At 27.3% G+C, this 27,134-nt stretch overlaps 1 long non-coding RNA gene across 8 annotated transcripts; it reads right to left on the bottom strand.

The window, feature by feature from the left end:
- Positions 1 to 1,088: 1,088 nt before the first annotated feature.
- Positions 1,089 to 25,397, bottom strand: LOC107446939 (uncharacterized). Of its 8 annotated transcripts, none has more exons than XR_011636416.2 (3): positions 24,366 to 24,514; positions 8,162 to 8,303; positions 1,089 to 5,013 (listed from the first exon to the last, which is right to left on the bottom strand). It is a non-coding gene; the product is annotated as an uncharacterized LOC107446939 (long non-coding RNA). The 8 variants fall into 8 exon arrangements; XR_015434634.1 differs by having other exon boundaries at positions 24,347 to 24,514; XR_001584454.4 differs by lacking the exon at positions 24,366 to 24,514 and adding an exon at positions 10,764 to 11,154.
- Between the last annotated feature and the right edge of the window lie 1,737 nt (positions 25,398 to 27,134).

Genomic DNA, 27,134 nt, shown 5'->3' on the forward strand with positions numbered 1-27,134 from the left:
GTTGCTAATCAACCATGTAAACAATTTGTTAATGATTAATATTGAGGGCCCTGAAAGTGCATTTAACTTTCAAGAAGCATTTGTAAAATGGGCAAACATGAAAGAAAGGAAGATTGTTAATTATAAACCAAAATGTTTTGATAAATAATAAATGTGTTTTTTTTTGTTATAGGTATTCTTTTTGATATTCTTGTACATTAAGCTATTCTTTGTCAGATAACTTACAGTACTTGTTTGATATAAAGTAATTTTATAAGCCTAATGGCATTTTAGCATTTTGCTAAAACTTTTTTTCAGATTTTAGCTTTTTTGCTAATGAATTTTTAGACTCAGCTTAAACCCTGATATATATATATATATATATATATATATATATATATATATATATATATATATATATATATATATATATATATATATATATATATATATATATATATATATATATATATATATATATATATATATATATATAAGTTCAAAGTGTAGAGAATTATAACTTATTTTATGAATTCTACATACTTGTTGCTTATGCGTAGTAACTAAAACTTATTGATTTTCATAATTTTCTTTGTTTTTCTCTTTTTGAATTTATATATATATATATATAATGAAAAGTAATGATACCCTTTATAAACACTGCCTTCTTATCCATAATCCAAGTTTAAGAAAAATTAATAAACTGTTAAAATAATAATTACACACAAAAATTATCTGTGTTTATATACAAAAATTATCTGTGTTTAATTCTGATTGCTATATTACAAATATTTACTTTCTCAGGATTATACTCAATGGGTTAAAAGTTACTTTTTTTCCAATTGGATATATTAATAAATTTCTTAAGTGATTTTAAATCCTAAAATTATTTTTTAAATAAATAAAAAAAAAAAATTTTTTTTAAAGAATCAAATTCAAATTTAGTTACCATATCATATTACACAATTTGATAAATGTTTACGGTTTTAAGTGAGTGTCCTATCAAAACTCAAAGCGCCCTTTTCTGTGAGGAAGAAGACAATATTAATGCAAAACAATGCTAATATCATATCAATCAATCAAAATATCAAAAATAAATCGAATAAATGTCAAATTTAATTGAACTTTATTGACTTGAGGCTTTCGCAAAACAAAGAGTAGTTATGTTTTAGTTTAATGGTGCCACATTTTCTCCCTTCCTGTAAAAGTTTCATTACCTTTTTCTTTAAAAAAAATTCTTTTTGACCTCACTAGATGGAGCAACCTGTACTACTTGGACAGAATTTTATTGTGTGTGTGTTTTTTTTTATTTTAACATTTTTAGATTTATGCAAGGTTCTTGTCATTTTTATGTTTCAAATTTTTAAAAAACTGCTCCTTGTGGTAGTATCTAATAGTTAAATTAAACTATTTGTTTAGTTAAATTAAATTTAATCATTGTTTAATTTAATTTTTGTAGTTAATAAAATCAAAATCCAGTTAAATAAATCATTGTTTAATTTAATTTTTGTATTTCATATTATTTCAAAAAATAATTTGTTTATTTTTTTCCTCATTGTGTTACAATATTAATACTACCTCAATATACTGATTTTGAAGTGTATATATATTGCAAATTTTGGGTAGTTAAGCTGAAACTAATCAAAAAATTGCCAAATTTATTAATAAAAAAACTACTCTAAATCTATAATAGTAAAATAGCCTGATAAAAGAATAACAAATGCAATAAAATTTATATAAGTCACATTTGAAATCCAAATAGTATATCCAAAATCAGTTTGAATAAAATATTAGATTAGCAACATACAAAAAAATTGTTTAACTTGTAGCAAAATTACAGTAAAAACTGATCTTGAATCACTAAAAATATATAGAAGTATAGCTTGCAAAAAATAAATAGATTAAATTTTTAAAAAATTATGTATATTCAAAATCAGTACACAGATTATAAAAACCAATCTAAAAAATACAGGTGCTGAATTAATAAATTTAGGTGCTTAATACATTTGTATTGAATGTACAGGATATCTGCTACATTTTAGATTTTCAAATCCATATGACTTTTCATGACTAATTTCAAGAATTTTTCCTGACTTAACGAAGTTACTATTTTCTCCGACTAAAAACACAAAAATAAATTTAAAAAAAGCATAATAACATTAATTCAAATGATAGATATAACTAAAACTGTTACACTATGCATTTTCATAGATTTTAAATTTTAAAAAAAGAGTAAAGAAAGAGTTGAAGCAGTAAAATAGGGGATAAAAAATAAAAATATAAAAGCAAATTATTTTCTTGTTTTCTGCAGAATTATATTCTAAAGATACTTTACTTCTTCTAAAAGGAAAGAAATACTCCAATGACTCAATGAATAAAAAAAAATTCGCCAATGACTGGCTTGATTCAGCTAGAATTTTAAATTGATAAAATATAAAAAAATTCTGAAATCACAGAAGTTTAAAAGATAATTCCTTCAAGAAATGATGTTCTTTTTTTCATTTTTTGAAAGAACACCATAATTTTTAGAGGACAGGATAAAACATTTTATATTTTAATAAAAGACTGTGAAAGGGAATTTGTTACAAATACAGATATTCGGAATATCAGAACACCATAAAATGTTGATTTTTGTTTTTAAACTAGAAGAAAGAGTGTTCAAGCAGCTGTCTGGAGAACATATATCAGAACAAAAAAAGGATGAGTAGATTTGTTTGAAGAACAGATAAGAACCATGTAGTCAACTCACTAAGGGGTTAAGGTTACATACCTGCTAACATTCGAGAAATACAATAACAAAGATTTTACTAGGGACATTTTTTAGGCTACCGAGTAAAGTTTTGGTACTTCATGCATAATTATGCAAGTCAAAAAGAGAAATTCATAATCTGAAATATAAATACTAACATTTAGTGAAGTAAAAAATATGTATATAAATCTTAACCTAAAGAAGATTTTTTTTAAACCATTAATAATAACTTAAACTATTAACACTCAACATCAGTACTAGCAACAGCACTATCTATTGAGGAATTAAAGGAGCATTTTTGCCATCAACAGATATTTTAGCACCAATTTTTTTCTTTCTTTTCTTTTTAATTTTTTCAACAAATATGGAGAAAAGTGAGAATATACTGGTAGTCTTAAAATACGAGAGTCTTCGTTAAAAAACAGGATACTTCGCAAGTAAGAGCTTAGCTTTTTACACTATTTCCCTAATTTGGTAAAATTCAAAAGGGCATAGAAAATTTAGAAAAAATTTTTTCCCCTGGTCAACATAGGAAAGTTTTAGAATAGCACTTTGTAACAGTGTTGGATAAATTTGGTTCATTTTAGAGGCCAACATACAAGATGACAGGTAGTTAAGTTAAAGATTTTGCTCCCTTTTATATTAAATAATAAATTCTGTTTTTAAAAATTGAGATCAACTTGCAAGGATGGTCAACTTCATAGGTTTCATTGTATAATATGTAGTCTTATATATTAAATGGATTGAGACGGCGACTAACTAAAAGAAGGAACATTCATATTAAAATACAAATGCTATAAGCTCAAACTATAGTATTATTTACTGATATATTCAACATTTCTATGAAACAGATTTTGTTCATTGGAAAAAGTCATACCACGGAAAGATGTTTCATCAGGAGTTATTATTTTTTATTAAATAAATTTTAGCTTATACATTTAATATCAAACTTCTCTTTTATAAATATATAAAGAATTATGGAATGAATGATATTTAAAATAATTAAAGCAACAACAGTTAGACAAGGAAGCCAATATATATCTTTTTTTTTTCTGTAGTCAAAAGATTACTTTTCTTATGGCAATAGAGACAATTTTATAAGAAAATATTAAAATGCAAAATTAGACAATTAAAATTTAAAAATCACATTTTCTTTTAAAAAAAAAAACATTAAAAGGGACTTGGGTACAAGGGATAGTATAATGATTAATGTTAAATGTTGATAAAAGTATTCAAAGGTTTAAATTAAATTTAATTTTAAAAAATTACTCGTTACCACAAAAAATGAAAATCTGGCTAAAAATTACAGCAACAATGCTACTGAAAGAAATGGTTATTCTGAAACTGAAAAAATATAAAACAAAAAACACCATTAGAAAGTAGGACGTTTTGCAATTTTGAAAAGAAAAGTCATAGAAATCTCAGAAAGTTTGTGGGCATTCCATGTTACACAAGAAACATAACAGTAAAGTTACGGAAATAAATAATCATTCTGAGACAGAAAAGATAAACCTAAAAATAAAACACCTTTAAAAAAGGAGAAAATTTAACTTTTTTTGTGCTTTTCAAAAAGCAAGTCACTATAAATCCCAGAAAATTGATAGTTAGATCATTATCCCATGTTATGTGTGAAACATTAAGATTGAGAATATTTTTATTTTTGCATCAAACAAAAGCAGAACAATAAACAATAAATTACTAATAAATAAAATACGTAAAGTGTTAACAAAAATGTGTACACAACTTTGTGTCATATGTGATCTAATAAGCAACAAATGATAAATAAATATTAGATTTTGTACAAAGAAATAACGATTTAACAAACTACTTAGTTGCAGTATTAATAGTAAATAATCTGTTTTTATGTACTGTACAGCTCAAAGAATGAGCAAAGAAATGTGTTACATTATAAAAACTTGAGCCACATTTCCTGCATGCGTAACAAGGTTTACGGAAATGTTCATTTACGTGTGTCATTAATGAAGTCTTTGAGCAAAATGTTTTGAAACACTTCTCGCAATGAAGAGGCCTTTCTCCCATGTGCACAAATATATGTGTTTGCAAAGATGAAAATGAAATAAAACTTTTACCACAACAAAAACAAACAGTGTTTCTTCCATCACAGGAATAACAGTGTCTCTCCATTATGCAACAGATTGAGGATGTAAACTTGCAGCTAGGACATGAAAATAAAGGCCCAACTTTTATTTTTTGAACTATTCTACATTGATGTATAATTCCTGAAGTTTGAATGGTCTCTTTGTTAGAGCTGGTAAATACTGAATCTGAAAACAGGAAGAAAAAAACATATATAGTTTCTTTTATAATAAAAATAACTATATAAAAAAGTTATTTGAAACCTAATAACAGATTTGATTCGTATCTTTGAAAATAAATTTAAAAAAATTTCAGAGATACTGTAGCAAAAAGAAATTAAATCAACACGTTTAACAGATGGCGAAATTTAATAATTTTGTCACCCATTAACTTTTGTGATAGCCTCTTCTCACCAAATTAACAAAATAATGTAGGATGGGCATTAGGGAAGTAAAGCTTAGAATTTGAAGGGTGAAAAATATTGGATCAAAATAATAACGAAATTTAAAAGAATTTAAACTAGGCAAAAAATAACCATATTTCAATCTATATTTAATTCTTGTATAAATTTAGTAATAGTTTTCTAATCGAAATAGCATTTTAAAATATGAGCATCACTTCAAAAAATATATATTTATCTCCTATAATTAAAAATTTTTAAATTCTTCAACTTATTTTGATTAAATAAAATTAATTAATGAAAATATTTAAGAATGTTTGAAGGCTAGAAAAATGATAATATATAGTATATACAATAATGAGATTCTTTAAAGACTGCCCTTAATGATATGTTTTTAGATTAATTGTCAAAAATGAAGACATAAAATTATATATATCACACATCACAAATTATTACAGTAGACTCCCAATTATTCAAGATAAAGTGGACCATATCCAACTCGGATAACCAAAAAACTAGGTTAAAGCAAAGAATATAAAAAAGGAAAAAAACAGAGTAGGTATAAATGTAATATATTTAACAAATGCAAAATCTATATGAATACACCACATACAATTCATATTATAATTAAAAAGTTACCTAAAAACACTTAAAAGGCATACTTTACGAGAATTAAAGAGTTTTTACTTATCAAAGTCCTTAATCGTTTTCTGTTTTACATTACTATGGCGCTTTTCTGCAGCAATTTTTTGCCATTTTTTTAGGAATAACAGGAAGGCTGGTGTCTCCTCTTCTTTTTGTTCTATATATTCAGTAGCACTATCGATAGCTTTCACTCCATCTGCTTGAGAGGTTTTTATATGTTGATTTTCATCGTCACTGTCTTTATCTACGATAGATTCATTTTCATTATTGACGATATTAACGGTCATTTCATCGGTAATTTCATGTTGTCCGTCAGTTTGTTTTCCTGAGTGTTTAGTAGATAAAATTCAGAATATCTTTCAGCCATAGTTTTAAAAATAAAAAATAAGTAGAACAAAAAATCCTTGAAATATTTGACAGTTTAGTTAAAGCGGAAACTCGGATGATCACTACTCTACTGTATTCGAAAGACGAAGAATATTATCAAAATCTAATAACCCCAATTTAGAAAGATGGCTGCACAGAACATCAAGATCTGTTTGACACTAGTTAAAACAGGAGCAAATTTCTATAAATCGTTATTCCAATTCTTCTCTAATTCCTTGTCCAATCAAACAAGTTTTTGTGTTATGTAAACCTTTTTCAATTATGATTTATCTAATTACAATGGCATTTTTTGAGTTTTCTTAGCTTCAACATTGGTTTGTTATCCTTAATATGGATACATCTTGTCTTTATTTTTGACAAGAATTCTATAAATATATATTAAGGGCATTCTTTACAGAACACATTATATATACCTTAATTAAATGTAACACATATAACAATAATAATTCGCAGAAAAATTATACATGCATTAATTTTTATGAGAAATAACATTTATAAAACTAACTAATGTTTTAAAAAAGTAAATAAAAGAAAGTAAACATTTGTGTTAATAAAAAAATATAATAAATTATAAGAAAACTAAATTTAAATAAACTTTTTATGCAAAACAAAAGAACAAAAGAAAAACATTGAAAATAGAAAAATTAAAAGAATACTATACTTTAAAGAATGTGTGAATGTAAATTTTTTTTTAAAAAAATAGGGATAATTGATTACCTCCTTATGATTAAATACAATTTTAAAGTTAAAAAGATGAAAAAAAAAAAAAAGATGTAAAAAAAAATGTCTATGACTCTATTCAATAAAAAATACAATTCAGTCTTGTTATTGAGAAATACATCCTGAAAGAAAGAGAAAGAAGTGTTAAAAAGAGAAACAGAAAATTAAAGTTACATAAAATATAGAAAGAAAGAATGAATCAGTTTAAATAAAATAAAGTAGAAAGTCTCATATCTGTTCTCCAAAAATTTTTGCACACTTTAACAATGAAGATAAACAAATCGCTTTTCAAAAATAATCACCTAACTGAAAAACTTTGTTTTGATTTATATTGGAAATTTTTTTAATAAAAAATCTACTCTATTCCATTTTTTTTAAATATTATTATTTAATAAGTTTGATTCACTTTTCTAATTTGATGCTTTTTTCCTTTATAATGTTATTTCTATCTGAATACCAGGGCTACTTATTTTTCACATCAAATATAAAAAGGAAGATAAAAATGAAAGAAAAAGAAAGTTCAACTTATTATCTGATTGCTTTTATATTTTATCAGTGGTATTTATTGTATCATAATTAACATACTTTATCATATTAAGCACTATTATAATAAAAAATACCACATATTGTCACATCAAGCAATACCATATTAACTCATAGTAAATGAAATGTCATGTAACTGATGACAAAACATTATTGTGGATATATCCTCCATATATTTTTATTGAATAATGCATGTTTTGTTCCTTGTTTACTATCAAGACCTATCATACAAGTTCCAACAATTTAGGGTATGAGACTTTCCACTGTTGTAAGCAAGCATCATTTTTTAGAAGAAAGTAAAATATTTATAAATTAATGCAAAAAAGAAAGAAAAGAAAGAGCAATTTTTAATTAGGTGTAAAAATTATAAGGAACAAAGAAAATACAAGATGAACAAAAATATCTTTCCACCTTTGATAGGCATTACATTAAAAAAAAATCTTTACATATAGTTTGTCTAAAGTAAGAACTCCTCCAGCCATTTGTCTGGACCCATAGCGGTAACAACAGTAAGGAGGTTTAACTATTTCAAGTAGGGGTGTGGGGTCATCGTTTAGGATAGGTTTTGGCTTGGCTCAGTGAGAAATGGGGAATCTTTTTCTACGGTCTATTATGTTAGCCCTAGAATGAAGTGACACTACCTCCCTGAAATGTCCTCTTCTTGTTTCCATATCAGCAGACGGCTTCAGACTTTGTGACGGGGGCAGTTCTTACCATAGACAAACTGTACTGAAGCTTGTGCATATTTAGTCTCAATCAATAGCAATTTATATCTCAATCAAACTGCAAAAGAGAAAGATGTTAATCCGGGTTTTAAAAACACTTAAGAATCACAGTGTCTACAAATAAAAAGCATGTAGAAAAAAAAAGGATTTTTTGTTCTCCTAAAGTAAAAACAGTTTTTTTATTCAACATAAAAAAACAACTAACAAGTTGTTACTACAAGTGCTAGTACTAAAACTTATCTGTCTCACATTAGATATTATAGCACTTCAAAGTTGGAAACATCATTTTAATTCATCTAACCGTGATTGTGTATTGAATCTGAATGCCAGTACATTATGATAAAAATATCAACGTAATAAATTCTGCATGAAAATAAATAATGTAACTTAAAACAATAAAAACATAAAGAGTAAAAATTTTCTGAGATAAAAATTTTAAGTCATCAACAATTTGGATAATGTAAGAAATATAGAAAACAAAAAAACTACATAAGAAAAAAATTAGAAAGGCATAAATTATAAGGTGAAGATAATATAAAAAAACAATTAGAAAGGTTCAAAACAACAAAAGAAAGACAATAAAGATTTTAAACTTTGTTCTCAGTAAAACAATAGTTTCAAAACTATTTTTACCAAAAAATTGGAGAGAATTTTAGAAAAAAATTTTTTTTCCTAATTGAAAAGCCAATAAGTTATTATTAGTTAATATTGTGCACTAATTACATAAATTAATATTCTGAATTTTATGAGCGTTCTCTTGCAGTTTATTTAAGATCATTTGAGATTAACAAAACTGTTAGAAAAATATAATGAAATTTTAATGCTTACTTTTTCAAAATAGTATATCAGCATACTAAGAATAAGCAATACATAACAATATATAATTTCTCAATTTAAATTAATGTTACAAGAATAATATTTCAAAATCTCACTAATATAGAAAACGCTGGAAAAAAACAATCTGGAAAAGTATAAAATTTAAAAAGGATAATAATAAAGAAAATTCTAAGATTTTTTTTTATAAGGTTAAGTCATTAGTTTTAAAACTAAGAGATTCTAAATTTTAAAACTAGTAGAGCTGTATCTTATAAATTTTCAGAAAAAAAATATATATATCTCTTCTATCCCTAATTGGAAAGTCAATAAATAATATCTCTATCTTGTACAAATAAACAAAAACTGATATCATAAATTATATAAAGGTTCACTTGCACTAATTTTTATCAAAAAACCCATTCAATATCAGTAGAAAAACACAATTAAAATAAATTTTCAAAATAATTTATCAGCATGATCTCAGAAAGCTACACAAAGCTTTTAAATCTTTTTTTTCTGCAATACTATAGTAGCATAAAAGAAATGTTTCTGACTTGCTACTGATCAATGGATTCTGAAAGGAATGAAAAATTAAATGTTAGTAAGAGAAAATTATTAGATAAGAAAAAATATAAACTGTAAACAAAATTAATGAACTCAAAAAAAAAAAAAAAATGTGAATCAAGAATCATAAAAATTAGGATATATAATATCATTAAAATTATAAAAATAATACAATATAATTTTAAAATTAAAAACATTAAAGTGAAATTATAAAATTGATAATATTATAAAATTGAAATGCAAAGTGGGAAAATAATATTAAAATTATAAAATTAAAGTGAAAAAAAATTAACTGGTCTTTAATAAAAAATAAAAAGTGATGTATTATTGTTCTAAAGAAATATCTCACAAATGAAAAAAAAACTATGAGCAGAATGTTACAAAGAGTGAAACAAAATTGGTAAAAGTTATCATGAATTATTATAATAACATCTTAACTGATGCCTGTTTTGTTATTACAAATTCTTCAGGTTAAGCATAAAATTTTATCAACAGAAAACAATGCAACAAGGCCTAAAATCTGTTTATGTTGCTATAAGCTTTTCCTTCTGATCAAGTTTTGATAAACCCTGTTGAAAAATGCATACTCAATTAAAATTAGCATTATACTACAATCATTGACATATGCAATGAGATGAGATAAATAGCAATTAACTTAATCTAAACTTAGAGTGTTTCCAGAATAAAAATAACTCAGCATTTCTGAACATAAGTTTTTTTCTATAATTATCATTAAAGGTTTTTCTTAAAAAAAGATATCCAAAAGAAAAAATTTTGCAATTCAAAAGAAGAAATTCCTTAGAAAATGAAACAAAGAAAAATATTTGCTAAAATATTTTTGTAGTTAAAGAAAACGTCGAATAAGGAATGAATGAATGATTGAAATGCATCTTATTATATTAGAAATTAAAATAACACTACATGAGTGAATAAGAAAAAAAAAGGAATCTTTAGTATCAGTTGTTATAATGAAATAGTTGTTATATTAAGAAGCTGTCTTAAAGATAGGAAATCATATATCATTAAAGACAATGTCAATAATGCTTTAATTTTTTTTTTTCAAATTAGATGTGATACATCAAACATACACTTGAATTTTCCTACATTCAGAAAAACTACTACATAAATTTCTATGTACCTTAACATGTTCTTTTCCATATAATGCATATTAAATACATTCCTTGAGCATAGTTTTGCATAATACATTATGAAGTATTTCATTAAAAGGGTTCAAGAAAAAACCTAATTTTTTATCAAAATTAACATGAAGATTTTGAGTATCATATAGTTAGTATTAAAGCTAAATATTGCTAATGGAAAAATCTGCTTGCTAAACACACGTTATTACACTAAAATCCCTTTACTTTTAGTTCTTAAATAAATAAAAAAACAAATAATTTTACAATAAATGTCTCTTAAATCATATAATTTAAAACCTACATTTCGAAATAAAAAAACCTGACCTATTAGAAAATCTAGAATAATTTATGATAATAAACATTGTATGTTTTCATAATTCGAATTAAAAATGTATTGGGATGATTATCATAACTACGGCAAGGCCAAGTGCCGCCAATTTTTTGGCGACCTATTTAGATAGGCCGCCAAGGGGTAGGAGGAAAAAGAGAAACCCGATCATGACATCACGACGGAAAGGGGGAAGATGGGGGAAAGAAAAGGCGCTCTCTAAGAGGAGAGGACCAAAAAAGAACGGTGTTACCGTCGTGATATCAGGAACGGGGAGAAAATTGAAATAACAGGTACAGAAGATAGAAAAAAAAATCGCATGCAAAATGTAAACATAGTTCAAGAGTGAAAAATCTGGATTTTAAAGAAACAAGGCTAACAAATAGAAAATCAAAGATAAACATAAATAAACACTTACTTATGGAAACTCTATTCAAGTAGGCTAATCAATTTTAAAATTGTTAAGCTTTAACTGTTAATTCTAAATGGAAAGTTTGGCAAACGTAATAATTTTTATATTTATTGCATATTAAATACTATGCTTTTCAGGTAACATTCTTAATAAAACAAAACTAATTTTTTAAAAATAGTTTTAAACTTTCCCTCAGAAATTTCTAATTAAATTTCAATTTATGGTTATCGATTTCTAAAACATAAATTTTAAGCAAAATCATACTAACTTTAAATTTATATTTAATTTTTTAAAGAATTATATTAAATTATAATTATTAAAACTGAATACATAATACTTTTTCTTCCAATATTTACACATTATAATACTCTATACAATTTTGATCTTATTCAAACAAATTAAGCAAAGTAAATGGTGTTTTTTTTTTAAACATAAATTTTAAGCAAAATCATACTAACTTTATATTTACTTTTAAAATTTATATTTACTTTTTTAAAGAAACAATAATTAGTAAAAAATAAAGATGCATTACGTCTAAATTATACACTATAAAATTTTTAAAATACATACAGGGAAAGAAACTTACTTCATTTACGAATAAACATCGAGCCGAAAGAGAAGGGGGGGAAATAAACAGTAATTTTTTAATAGCAAATCTTAAATTAACAAAAAAAGAAGTTTGAAATTAAAAAATAAAATTATATTTATTGCGAATTAGACAATTATTAATTCAAATAAAAACTCTTACAAAAAAACAGTTTGTGTAACTTTCCACACAGCCATATTGAAAGAAAGAAGTGCGCGCTTTTCTATCGAACCAATCAAAACGTTAGTTTGGCGTGTTCGGCGGGAAGCTTGACAAAGTATCGGGTGATCTTTTTCTTAGAAGGCATTCCTCCCACAGCCTTAGAGGAGCCTAAGCCCACAGCTGCACTGGGGGGAAAATTCATCAATGTCAAAGTTCATCTTCTAGAAAAGACCGCTCTCTTCCTATTCAACTGAGCAATCTGAAATTATCACACCCCCTTCAATGGGACTTAGAGGAAATTTATTACCATTGCAATACTGAAGTTATGCTTTCATGACTAAAAAAATATTCCTTATTAACTAAATTTTTTATAACTTAAATTATTTCGTAATAGTAACTTCCATCAATAATTAGGGTGAATAAAATTCAAAATAAATTACATTTTTTAATAATAAGAACATTCCATCAAGTAAAAATGTATGTATCACGACAGCGATTCCCAAATTTTTTTCGATTATGAAACCCTAAATGATCCAACTTTTTTCGACGGAACTCCGATTTTGTAAATGTAATAATTTTACGCATGTAACAATTTAAAACGCCTTATGTAAACATTTAATGCATTTATATCCACGAACTAATTTTCAGATGCACTAAATAACTTAAAAATTATTGAACTCCTAATAATTAACATTTCAACATATTTTTCGCTCAAATAATTTCTCGGTATTAACTTCTGTTTCGAATTCTATAAATAACACTTATAGTCTTCAATTAATTATTAAAAAGAAGTTTTATTTAGTGTCAATAGAAAGGGGTTAATGGGTTCAATCATTTAATCTTTTTTTCATGGTTTTTCAGAAATCTAGATTCTGATATTTTATTAATACTTCAGCCTCGGGGGGGGGGAGTGCCAAAAGGAACTGCCATGTAATAAATCAATTATATGCATTTGCCTTCAATAAAATTGACCCAACCTAATATTTATTTCTGAGTTCAAAAATTGATCTCAGAAATAAATATTGGGCAGGGTCAATAAGGTTCATATAATAAACTAGTTTTAAAGTCCTGCATTCACGAATTCGCCTCTCCCCTTCTATGACTTCTCATTTATTAATTCCATATAGCTGATTACGACCTTAAAGGTTTTTATCAAAAAGGATGGAAATAGTGCACTTAATCGTCGTTGACGATTGATATAGTTGCTTACCAATCTGCAGTGGACGTTAACCCATTTTTATTACATATTAACTGAAACTGAAAAATAAAATTTAAAAAAATTCTTTTTTATTATTCACTTTCGAATAAGGTTTCTTAGTTTAAGAAATTCTAAATTGTTACTTTTATACATGTAATATAAAAGAAATAAATGATAAAAAGTCATTAAGAGTGGTGAAATACGATTCCTCTAAATTTCTCTCATCAATCCCACAATTTAAATTGAGAAATTCTGATGTCGGTGAAAATCTTCTTGTTTTTCACATTTGAATTATTTATTTTCTGGTTGTCTTTCTTTGAAGATTGAAGTCTTTCGAATTTTCTATTTTGAAGAATTCAAATAATAAAATCAATAATACAGAAAGTTACATTAAGATTGAGAAGAAGGACACATCCATAAAATAATATTTAAAAAAAAATTAATCTTTGACATAATGAACTTATTTCGGGACATTTTATTATTCGTGCTTACATAAAACTGAAGCATAACGGAATAAAATTATCTATTGGTAACGATGCAATATGTTCAATTTCTCTCCGGTTGAGTTGCTTTACCATCAGGCTAACAATGGACGGTTTTTCTCTTCTCCCACGAATACGCGTTAGTTTTAACTACAAAATTCTTCACGAAATCGAATTTGGTCGACTTGATAAGGTTGCTGGGCTTGACTTAGGAATCCTCTTATCTTCTAGGTGTAGCTGAAAATTACAAGGTTTAACATTAACAGCTGCAAATGCCTTAGGTAGCTCCCATCGTCCATAAGTTGCGCCTGTAGTTTATACATATATACACCTAGATTTCTTTTTTTCTGTTTAGTTTTGAATAACTGGACCCAGCCAAATTTTAGGACCCGCTACGTATTATTAGCATTTAATTATTATCATATTATTAGCCTAATTATTAGCATTTATTTATGATGTGCTTAAACTTCAGATGTAGCCAATAATTCAAAAACTCTTTGTTTTTCCAAAATGAAAAATACTGAAGCTGAATATATTTTCCCGAATCGACAAATTGTTTGGTTATTTGCGGAACAGATAAAAATACCGTGTTTTTTATTGTTATCAAATCAGTAAATAATTCTTTTCTTTGCAAGTCGACTTTCTTAGAAGTTGATTTTCTTAGATAAAAATATTTAAATAGTATTCATTACATCCTGCTTCACTTGTAATCTTTATTATTTTTATTTTGTCACACTTTATTAACGTCATTTTTTGATCAACGTATCTACACGCACTGTAAGATAGCCTATTTCGAAACTTCTGTTCTTATGATATTAAACTATACATTTATGATTTAAATTAATCTTAGCAAGTGTTATTTTTATAACCATAAGTTTAATGACTACAATGAAGATTTATAACATAATTTACCCAATTGTAAAAATATAAAATTCTGTATATTGTATATACCGGTATATAAGTCGACCCGCTATATTTTTGATTGTGCTCTTGTAATTTTTGGTATGTCAGGTGTATAAGTTGACTGCTGAAAAAACCAAATATGAAAATTTTTAAAACGAAAAAACATGGGAAAAAAATTATTAAATCTATAAAGACTATTAAGTGTAGAAAAAAAAACTATTAAGTCTAGTATCTGCAAAATTTTCTTTAGTTGAAAATATTCCACACTGTACTCACTCGCATTTATGTTACATAAAATGCTTTGTAATTATTGTAAAATCTAATAAAAAATGTGGAATTTCGAATTCTTTGGATGAGGGTGGAGAAAATTTTGTGTGGAACTCAGTAGTTTAAATTTGAAGCTTTATGGTATTTTTTTTTAAGTTTTTCATTGTGTTATATTTTTTGAAATAACTTCTCTTATTTAAATTTTTCTATCTGAAAGTAATTTAAAAAACGAATTTTGAAAAAAAAAACTTTAAAAGTAAAATTTATTGCAAGCATATTAAGAATAGTGTTGTAAAGGGCAAATTGATACAGAGTTATTCATATCTATCTCATTGAGTGAAATGCATCGATATTTCATGATCAACGAATGTCCGACTTTATTACGTCAAATTTTGAATTCTTTTATTATTATTTCTTACTCTTTGTTTTATTATATTTTATTCTTATTTCTTTTATTATTTATATTTTTTCAACCTTATTTTTATTATTATTATTTCCACCATACAACTAAGATTTTTCTAATGAATGATTATTATTAAATTTAATATTAAATGAATCTCCTACAATGTCAGATGTTAGATTATACAAGATTTCAAGGTACTTCTGCCATGGGGATTTATGCACCTTGAACTCGTTCTCGACATAAGAAAAAAAAAATTGCGCCAGAAACATACAAATAAAGCGCCTTAAAAAAAAAAAACTGGAAAAAATAAATGAGTGATAGCTAAAAAATTTTCAAGACAACTGAAAAATGCTTAAATTTATCTTTCATTCGTAAATTCGATTCTTGAGTTATTTTTTCCACCAATATATATTTCCTTTAAATTAAATATTTTTTAACTGCTTAAAATATCTAGTTTTATCCCACATTTGCGACCACTTTGAAAAATTTTCCAAACCGTGGGAACCCTGCAGCAAGTAAAATAAAATTTTATGCGTTTTTTTTCAACTTTTTAATTTTTTAACTTTAAGCAACTTTAAAATAGTTATTGACTAACATAAAGGAAATGAGAGATAAATGTGCGAAAGATTTTAATAATAAAAAAAATTGGGAAAAAATGCTATTACAGTTGGCCGTCTTAATAGAGTATACTACAAATAAATTTCTTAGTATAAAAAGGTGGATTTTTTTTTATCAATTATATTTTTTAGATATTTTAACTCTTCTTTCTTCTCATCATAAAGTTTATTCTATAATAATTTATGCTTTTTCCAAAAATAAATTTAATTTTTTCGATTTAACAAAGTCTTAACAATGCGCGGATACTTCGAATTTACTTCACCATTTTTTAAAAAACCCATGCAGGAATTTTTAATACATTTTTTTACAATTAATCGTTTTATATATTTAGTTTATCTTTAAAACAGTTTTTCATATTTTTCGAACCATAGTTGTAGAGTTGGTAGTTGAAAACCCATGCAGGAATTTTTAATACATTTTTTTACAATTAATCGTTTTATATATTTAGTTTATCTTTAAAACAGTTTTTCATATTTTTCGAACCATAGTTGTAGAGTTGGTAGTTGAAATTTTCGACTCCAAATTTTTCAGAAAGCCAACCACCGACTTATAATGTATTGAAATTTTCATTTAATCTTAGATTCAAGACATTCATTTGTAAAAAATATTAATGCACAATCACGCATAACAAATAAATGTCTTAGCCCAAGCTGAATCTTTAAATATTGAAGGAAACTAACCATGATACATTAAATTTAATTTTTACCTTTAGAACTTAGCTTAATAAATTTGACTTAGGAATTTTATGAGCTGAAGGATACCTTATTTGTTAAATATTTAATTAAATAATTTATAAGTATGTATTATTTGCTATGAAAATTGTTGCAATGTTAACATGGATTGTCATGAAATCATTTTTTTAAATACATTTTTAATTATAAAAGTGTATTAGGATATAATTATTTAAAAAGTAAGTAATTTTACAAAAAAAAAATATGTTTAATTATGCGTCAGTAATATGAACCTATCAATCTAAAAGATATTCGTTAACTTTATTATTTGTAATGTATTTATGCTTTTAGAAATAATTACAGCTCCATAGACAATATTAATTTTAAAATAGTCCAAATCATGAATTAAAGTTTGTAAAAATACGAAATAGTTTTGAAAGATCGCCTTGAAGGTGAAAATAGAATGAATTGCAAAAAATAATAAAAGTAACAGAAACATTTCGTTCCTCTTTCTAATTTTCTTTCTATTTAAGTTCCCTCCTCCCCCCCCCCTTTTTTTTATCTCAATGGTGATTTATATTTTCGCAATTAATATCATTTATTTTCATTTAATCATAACGTTTTGCCGTTTCCAGAAAATCAATAGCTAGATTGTCCCTCAGTCTCAATAGCTTTATGTGTACTTTTTTAAGATTTTAGTAAAAAAAAAATAGGCTCAAAAACGTTTAAAGATTATAAATTAATTTTGTAATAAGTAATAATTTAAACGATTGTAGTAAGATTAATAAAAGTAATATTTCTATCCTCATGATTATAAACATTCGTCTAAATCATTTTCATAATCGGAGTTGGGCTAATTTTTTTACAATTCCGATTTATAGATATGATTATTTTAAATGCAGAATTTATTGAAAAGTTAGGAAAAGGTTATTTAGTTGAGTCAGATTACAAATTCTCTCTATGACCCAGCTCTCATTTGATTTTTGTATTTATAAACTTTAAGAAAAGCTTTTTTTCTTTTTTTAATTTTTGCAGCTAATTTTGCTCAATATGAAGATTTATTTGATTACACCAATTAAATATTTTTCCTTGAACAAATTTCAATAAAATACACTGCGGTTTGTAAGATATTAGTAAATGTAACTAAATAAATATACAAAAAAATGATTATTTTGAAGATTTTAAATTTGAAAGAAAAAATTTTTTCCAATTGTCATGTTTCCAAAGAATCACCCATATAACTGTCTGATATTAACATTTCAAGTTACTTAAGCTTACATATAAATCAAATGCCTTAAGTCTGAATCTATTGTCTGCAACTGGATCGCAATATTATTAGGCTTGCTTAATTTTTAGTGGGATGATAAGTGGTTATGAAGAAAGTTTGAAATAAAAAATTTATGATAGAATTTTTAAATAAAAATGAAAGCTTAATGCAAGCATTACTTTTTATAAGCATTTATGGAGAAAAAAAATTTTGCTAAATCTATGTAAATTATAGGAAATTTTGCCATTTATAATGGACATTTTAAAGGAATTATTAAATATATTGTAAGAAATGGTGTATTATATTTATACAGTATTTGACTATTTCAAAACGAAATCTTATCAATGAACACACAAGAAGGCCTCCCATCCATTAATCATATGGTACTTGCGAACCTAATCCCCGCACCATGACGAAAGTGCTACAGCGGATGTTAGCAATAAAGCCCTGACGTTGGAATTAATGGTTGTTGGTTGATAATAGATTACTAAAAGTTCAATGTTGATTGTTAAAAATTAAATTTATAATTATTATATAAGATTACAAATGAGATGAGTTAAATTATAATCATTAAGATATATAACCTGAGTTTCATGTCAAAATTACTGATTTAAATAAATTGCAAGTTGCATTTTATTTAATAATAAAAAATACTATTTTCGACTATTCGAATTATCTGTAAACATAGCATAATTTCTCTTATTGTTTATTATACTTTGCTTAGTTAAAGCCTCTCTTTATAAACAATTTAAATTAAACCCCCCTCCCTCTCCATTTTTAAATTGAAAATAATACAGAGATGAATGTGCTCCGGAAAAAATTCGGGTTTCCAGATGTTTCGCTATCCGCGATCAGGAAATCCACAGTCCAGAAGTTTACAGAAATCATCTATCACATTTATGTATAAAAATTCTTGTATATTTTATTTAAAAATATTAGAACTAGAATTTATTCTTGGCATCTCTTTCATTTGTAAATATTTTTTCTGGTAAAATAATAAATGTGATTAGAGATAAAAGTAAACTAAATACATAATTATTAATTTAAATTATGCTGCATATAATTTATGTAGACTTTCACGTTGTGAAAATATCAATGATTTAAATTTATAAAGATATTAATTTTTTGAAATGCGTCATTAATTTTTTGAAATGCGTCATTAATGATTTTACTCAGGAAATTTTCAGGATTTTTTAATTGGGCTCACAATCACCCCTGATAATAAGAATAGGGGTGGAAAATAAGACACTACTCGTAAGCGGAATGAAACAAATTTTTTTATTTGTCATGCTGCTCGAGAATATTTCAAATAAGAAGTTAAAAAATTCTGTAGAAAATTAGCTATTAGTTGTGGTGCAGCTACATTTTCTTACAACTCTGAAATCAAGAAATTGATCCTCTTTTGTATTCTTAGCAATTGCAATCGAAAATCTCCTTTTATAAATAATGTTGCTTGCTAGTTGAAGGCATCACATATGATTGTGATTTTTGGAACTTACAATAACACTGCATGGCTAGATTAAAACAAGAGAAAAACAAGCTTAATTTCCCGATACATAGATATTAAATAATTGTTTTATACATATTAAATTGGATTTTTACTTACTATATTGTAGATTTAATAAGATAGCTAATCCATATACACAGTCCAGTCACATTAATGTGACCACTACCTACTTTCGACCTCAACGTGAAATAACCGATCACGGAAGGCAGGTGACAGCACATTACAGTGAATTGTATATATAGGATGTCCTAAGGCATCTGAAAGCATTTCAATCGTTGGCGTAATGCAGAAACGTAGCGATTTATCCGACGTCCAAAAGGGCATGATTATAGGCTTTCGGGCCAATGGTGGAAGTATTTCGGAAACGGCTGATTTTGTGAACTGTTCGCGTGCCGCCGTGGTAAAAGTATACCGTGCATGGCAAAATGGCACTATACAAAACAAGCGGCGTACACACATGTGGTGCACCACGGGCCATAGATGACAGAGGCGAACGAAGGCTATGGAGATGCTTTCAGGCGAATAGACGAGCAACTGACCACCCAGATGAATCAAGGGTCTACCAAGAGTGTATCCTCAACCACTGTTCAGCTAACGTTGCTGCGCATGGGCCTCCGCAGCAGACGCCTGGTTAATGCACCTATGCTGACTGCTGTTAATCGGCGACGAAGGCTGGAATTTGCACTCCAGTACAGTAACTGGACACCCACAGAATGGCAACAGGTGGCTTTTTCCGATGAATCACGTTTTATACTACATCGCACAGATGGACGTTGGCGTATACTGCGAGAAACGTCTGAAAGCAAACATCCTGCAACAATTGCCGGAAGGCTGCAGGCTGGAGGAGGGAGCATTATGGTTTGGGGAATGTTTTCCTGGCATTCACTGGATGCACTCATCATTGTGGAAGGCACGATGGATCAGCACAAGTACGCATCTGTCCTTGCGGACCATGTCCACCCCTACATGCGAATGATTTTTCCTCAGAATGATGGCATCTACCAGTAGGACAATGCGTGGTATCATACAGCTCGCAGTGTATGTGCGTGGCTCGAAGAGCACCAGGATGAGTTTACCGTACTCCCCTGGACAGCAAACTCACCGGATTTAAATCCAATCGAGAATCTGGGGGACCACCTCGATCGGGTTGTTTGCGCCATGGATCCTCAACAGCGTAATCTAGCGCAGCTGGCCACGGCACTGGAGTCGGCATGGCTCAACATCCCAGTCAACACCTTCAGAAACCTAATTGACTCTCCTTCTGCATGTCTCGCAGCGGTTCGCTCTGCCAAAGGTGGTAATTCTGGATTTTGACAGGTGGTTACATTAATGTGACTGGACTGTGTATTTTCAATGTTTATTAACACATCATTGCTCATTTTAATTTAAAGTGTATAACAGCAAAAATATATTTCATTAATAAAAACTAGTAGGACAAATTATTACTCGTACTAAGATGCAGTTTCCCTGTTTTGAGAGGCACATTTAAGATATGCAATTTAATCACTGCGGGTGCAAATAATAATTTAATACACGATTTAAAAAGCAAAATCATACTCTTTTTTTTTTTAATAAATATTCCTTCAGATTTTTGACTTAATAGCTTGAGACGAATAACAAAACATTTCTAACAGTGTTATTGATAAAGATGTTGAGCCATAAATACTAAATAAAAAGACTCATTCTTGTATTGATATCTCTGTTAATGAATATATTCGGACTTCTCTTTTTGAATTAAAATGTGCCTGGTTTTTGGGAAAGTACTGCACAATTTTCTCAGATTTTTTTGTCCACTCTTTTTGGAAAGCTTATTACGTGTAAAATAATAAATTATATTGATTTTTGAAATGGGTAGTTTTAAAAATACAAGCTACAGGGGATACGCAATGCATACGAATCGTCAGACATAATTTCCATCCTAGAGCCTTTGATACATCAGATACTGTTCAAACAATTTTCAGTTTGCTTCTATGTAATAAAATAATAAATTCGAACTCATTGAACTTCATAGCTTCGAATTTGGAAAATCATTTTAACACATTATTTTACCCAATATCAGCTTTCTAAAAATGCAAAAAAGGAAAAGTTACGTTAAAAATACATCAGGGAATAAAAATCTTAAATACATATTTAATATCATAATAAACAAATATCTCTCTAAGAAATGGGTAAATAAAAAATGTTTTATAAAAATAAATAAACTTACCTTCCTCTCTCCTTCGTCATTGTCTAAAATTGAGAAAAAACTGCTCCTCCCCCCATCTATTATAAAATAGCGGCTGACTATGAAGATTTTATTCATTTATTTATTTTAACGAAAAAAACATCTTAAAATTTCCTTTAAAGAAATGTAAGGTCAAGAGGAATTTTAAAAAAGTTACACAAGTGAATGAAATGTTTCTTATGAAACTCGTCTCTTAAAGAAAAGATTAATATGTCATTAAATATTATTGTTTGAAGTTTTTGATTATTGGAATATGTCTAACAAAAGTGGATACTAATTTATTTTATTTTGTTAAAAAATCTTTAATGTTACGAGATGTTTCAAATATGACTTTTAACATTAGTGAAAAGAAAGCTCATTCGTTTTTACGGGACGTGGTGTAACGCATGATACTCGTCGCCTCTAGCACATGATCTTATTAAAATGAAAAAAATAATTAGAGATAGTAATAATTTCTGTTATATATGTCAGGAACAATGATAATTACCATATTAGCGACTTGGTTACATTTAAAACGAAACATAGGACTCAATTCCTTTTTTTTTTTTTTATTTATTTATTTTAAATATTACGGCAGTTTCAGAATTGCATAAGATTTGAAAAATATTCATTAAAAGATTCGGGAATTTTTTTGCAAATTTTCATAAGATCATGTGATAGAATTTTCATAAGATCATGGGTTTTGTGCTTTTATAAGATCATGTAATACAAATATTAAAACACAAAATTCTCTTTGCAATATTAAGTAATAATTTTAATTAAATCTTTCAATTTTAGTTTTAATCTGAAACTCTAAGCAGGAATTTAATTTTAAAATTTTATGACTGTGAAGAGCATTGACCTGATGACGTATTCTGATGCATTGATTGTATTGACTTGTTTGGAGTTCTCTCAGAAATGTTTTTTATTTTCAATTTCTTAGTAAAAAAAATAATAAATAATTAAATAGATAAATGAAATATTATTTTTACTGATTTGATTTAAATTTTAACAAAATCTTTTTATCGCGTTTAAAGTTTTTTTTTTTTTTAATTAAACTCCAAATTTATAATTGAAATACGTGCAATGGAAACTAGTATTATACTTGCGAACAACTTTTTTCCGAGTTTAAGTGTTAATTATGATGAAAGTTGACATTGTTGACAATGTAATTTTCTCTATAAATCAACTACAGATATTTTTTAAGATGCAAGCAATCATGCTTATAATTATGAAATAAGACTTGGTTTTTGTACTTTATCACTTTTGAAATTGCATTTGAATAAAATAATGTTAAAGTAAAGTGCTGCGTATGATAATGAAATATATATAAATATTTTTTTAAAACTTTTGAAACTGCAAACAACTGAATAAAATAATAAGGTTAAAGTAAAGCACTTTAAATGTATTAATTGCTTTCTCAGGTCTATTCCTTGAGATCTATCTTAATTTATTATTTGTGTAAAAGTATCGATTCCTTTGTGAATAATGTCTTATATATATTTCCAATTGAAAATTATCATATAATTGAAAATTAATTCTGATTAAATGTTTAATTTGACGAAAAACGATTTAATAAAATATCATACATCTGAAAAAGCAAACAAGTGATTCAAATTTTTTTTTGAATGTATAAAGTGCTTCCTTAACTCATTTCTCAAATCTATTATAGTTCATTATTAGCGTAACAATATGTATTTCATTCTGAAGAATTTTTATTATGCATTTGGAATAAGAAAATTCGTTACATTTGAAATTGCAAACTTTTTAGGTAATTGCCATAAGATCTTCATCCTAATTAAAAATTAATAAAAATAAGGTTAAAGTAAAACATTTAAATGTCTAAGCTTTCTTAGAAACGTTTTCCTCAGATCCATCTTAAATGCATTTTGTATTGAAAAATGTAGAGTTCTTAAATCTTCATCCTATTGAAAAATGAATAAAATGTTTAAATCAAATATGAATTATATTTCAGAAACAAAGAAAAGAAACTGTGGTGCATTATAAGACTTTTTAAAACTATTATTCAAATGTAATCTCATTAATTTTGAGTCAAACAGATTTTTTAAAAAAAAAGAATAAAAGGATTAATAACTTTAGATTAGACGTTTGCAAAACGTCTGTTTTATCTTTAGGAACTGACACCGTGAGTACGTTATTCAAGAACTAATATTTTGTACACGTTATTTAAGAACAAGAAATCGGAACCGGTTACTTAATAACTGATATATCTTAACCGATAAGTTCTAAGGAGTAGTCAGGGAATTTGAGCCAATGAGAAGGAAGAGGCGTAAACGTCATGATCCGAGGAAAACTGGTTCCCTCCGCCAGAAACGTTATCTTCCTTCCTCGGCGACTCTTCGCCAACTTGCCGTAGTTATGATAATATCCCCAATGTATTTTTCTCAGCTATTTTTTTTTCAACAGAATTATTTTAACATTATTATTTTAAATCTCCCTCCAAAACAAATACATAAGATTCCTTATTCAAAAATAAATTTAACAACAATATATTGCTTTAAAATTCATAAAAATTATTACTACAGCGATTTATTTTTAAAAGAGGTATATATACTATTAAAATATCAACAAACGTAAGATAATAAACGTATCTGTTATTAAATATATCTGTTATTAAGTATGAACATCAGTGAAAATAAAAATTCTGCTGTTCTAATTCATATTTAGTTTTGTGTGCAAACGCTTCCGCTCTCTTATTTCTGTTAATTTACGTACGCATAAAATAGGTTCTACTGCCTTATTTTCTTCTATGCAAGCTAAGAGCAAACAAAAATCGGGTGATTGTAAGCGCTGATTCCGTTCTTACTGCAAAACCATTCTCACTACATCAGTTCATGGACTTCCGTTGAGAGATGTTGTTGTTGTAGTTCATTTACGTCGCACTAGAGCTGCTCAATGGGCTATTGGCGACGGTCTGGGAAACATCCCTGAGGATGAGCCGAAGACATGCCATCAAAATTTCGATCCTCTGCAGAGGGGATGGCACCCCCGCTTCGGTAGCCCGATGACCTGCGCGCGAAGTCGAGCACTTTACGGTTGAACAGTTTAATGAGGACCAATACCGCACACCCTCGGTCCCTACGCAGACTGATCCAAGTGGTCAGCCACCCGCACACTGACCGCAACCAGTGATGCTTGACTTCGGTGATCTGCTGGGAACCGTGTCTTAGCGATCAGTCCACTGCGGGACTTCATTGAGAGAAAAGGCGAAACTGTTGAAAGTTTTTAACTGGAGAATATATTTTACCAATCAGGTTCTCAATCTTTTGTGATGGTCGAACGGTGATGCGGGAGTTCTACTCAGTGAGAATGACCCTTGAATTTTTTTTTCTGTCTGTCTTTTGGCGATGGCAACACTCGAATACGCCGTCTGGGGAGAGACCGGTTTCATGCCTTTGGCCCTTTTCCCTTCTCTCTCCTCCGCTTTTCGGTTGTATAGGAATGTACTACGATATTTCCCCTTTTCTTAACATTTTTCTTTAATAAAAGTATTTTTTAAAATTTCCATTATGCTTTTCTTTAGAACTATGTTTAACGTAGTTTTCAGCTCCATATAGTTTACCAACTAAAAAGATTTTGATCTATATGAAAATCATGAGAGAAACTAACGTACTTCCTTCCTCTATGACTCTCCACACGCTAATGGGGAAAGCATGCGAAGTGCTGCCATAGGTAAATAGTTCTGCTCTACTCCACCTGCAGGCCATTTCGATCTCCAACTGAAAGAATATTTACCATTTAAAAAAAGTATATAGTTAGAAATTACTGTAAAAATTTTATTTTCTACTGTATTTAAAAAAGTAAACTTTAGCAGTTTTTTCCTCATTTATCCTCCTAGTTTAAATAAAAGGTTCGAAAATAAGGAATTTTAATTTCTACAATATAATCCTGCATGCCTGTACAGGACAATGATACTGTACTGCGCTATTCTTAATAGTATAGTTATGTTTATAATTTTCTTTATTGATGAACAAAAAACAAAATTTATAGAACGAACGAAAACGAACGCTTGCTGTAGATAACTATAAGTTATCGTATAGGTTATCTACGGCAAAATTATCTAAGTTATCTAAAGGACAGGAGTTTTCAGTTTCACCTTGGTTCAATTATCAATGCTTCTAGCAATATTTCAGAAGAAATAAAGTCTAGGATACACAAATGAAATGAATTATTTTACTTATACTAATACTTATTCAAGAACAAACTTCTTACTACGGAAATCAGGTCAAAGATCCATAAAATAGACCTAGACAGTAAAGAATGAGAGTAGAACTTAGATTTTAACAACAAAAAACTTGACCTACTAATTTTCGAACGGAAAATTTTGAGAAGAATTTTCAGACCAATAAAAGTAAATAATACACAGTGGAGAGAAGAAGAAATAATAGTAACCTGACAATTTGATTAAACGAAAAAACATAAATCGTTTTATTAAATCCAGACGTTGAGCACATTGAAAGATTAAATGATTATTGGAAACTTTTGAACTTGAAACCATTAGAAAGACAGAAAAATAGATAGTTTGAAGATACCAGCAAAGATCTAACTATTATGAAGATGAAAAACTGGAAGTCTAAAGCCAAAAATTGAAAAGTCCAGAACGATATTATTCCGGAAGTCAAGCAGGCACTACAGCAAGCTGTAGTGCTTTATTAAAAAAAAAAGATCTTTATCTGTCATAATTTTATTAAACTGATTTAAATTACAAACATTAAATAGGAAAAAATAAAGTAGTAACTTACGTGGGGGAAATATCATTTAGTGAATTGCTGCTATCATATTCACTAAACAGAAAAAATTAAAAAACTTTTAAAAAAGATCATTACATTAAACAATTTATAAGATATTTTGCTTCTTTGTAAACACTACGGATCTGGGTCTTAAAGTACAAGCATTTAACATCAGGTCTTAGAAAGGGGAGCCTAAACTTATTTCAATTGAAATTCTAAAGAAAAATAAGAACATGAATAAAACTTTGAATTTAAAACTAAAATTACTGTAATATATACAGGTTAGAACAGTGTTGCAAGTTTTTAGTAAAATATTGAGTTATGTAACGAGATTTAAATACACGGGGGAAAAAATTTCAATACACAAAAGTAAAATATAAAACTAAAAATTCATTATTTTTGCTGGAAATGATAGTTGTTGGTATTTGTCAAATCGATATAACTTATTCCTGCTCAAAACATAAAGTACTGGAAATTAAAATTTGAAAAAAAAAATTATATAGAATAATAATATAGCATAAACAAGTTAATAAATAAGTGAAATATTAATAAATAAATAAAATTAATTAAATGAATAAATTAAAATTAAAGAAATGGAACCACCGTTAGGTT

Source organism: Parasteatoda tepidariorum, chromosome 6, assembly GCF_982258835.1.
Source record: "Parasteatoda tepidariorum strain Cologne lab strain chromosome 6, Ptep-v5.0, whole genome shotgun sequence".
Lineage (NCBI taxonomy): Eukaryota > Metazoa > Arthropoda > Arachnida > Araneae > Theridiidae > Parasteatoda > Parasteatoda tepidariorum.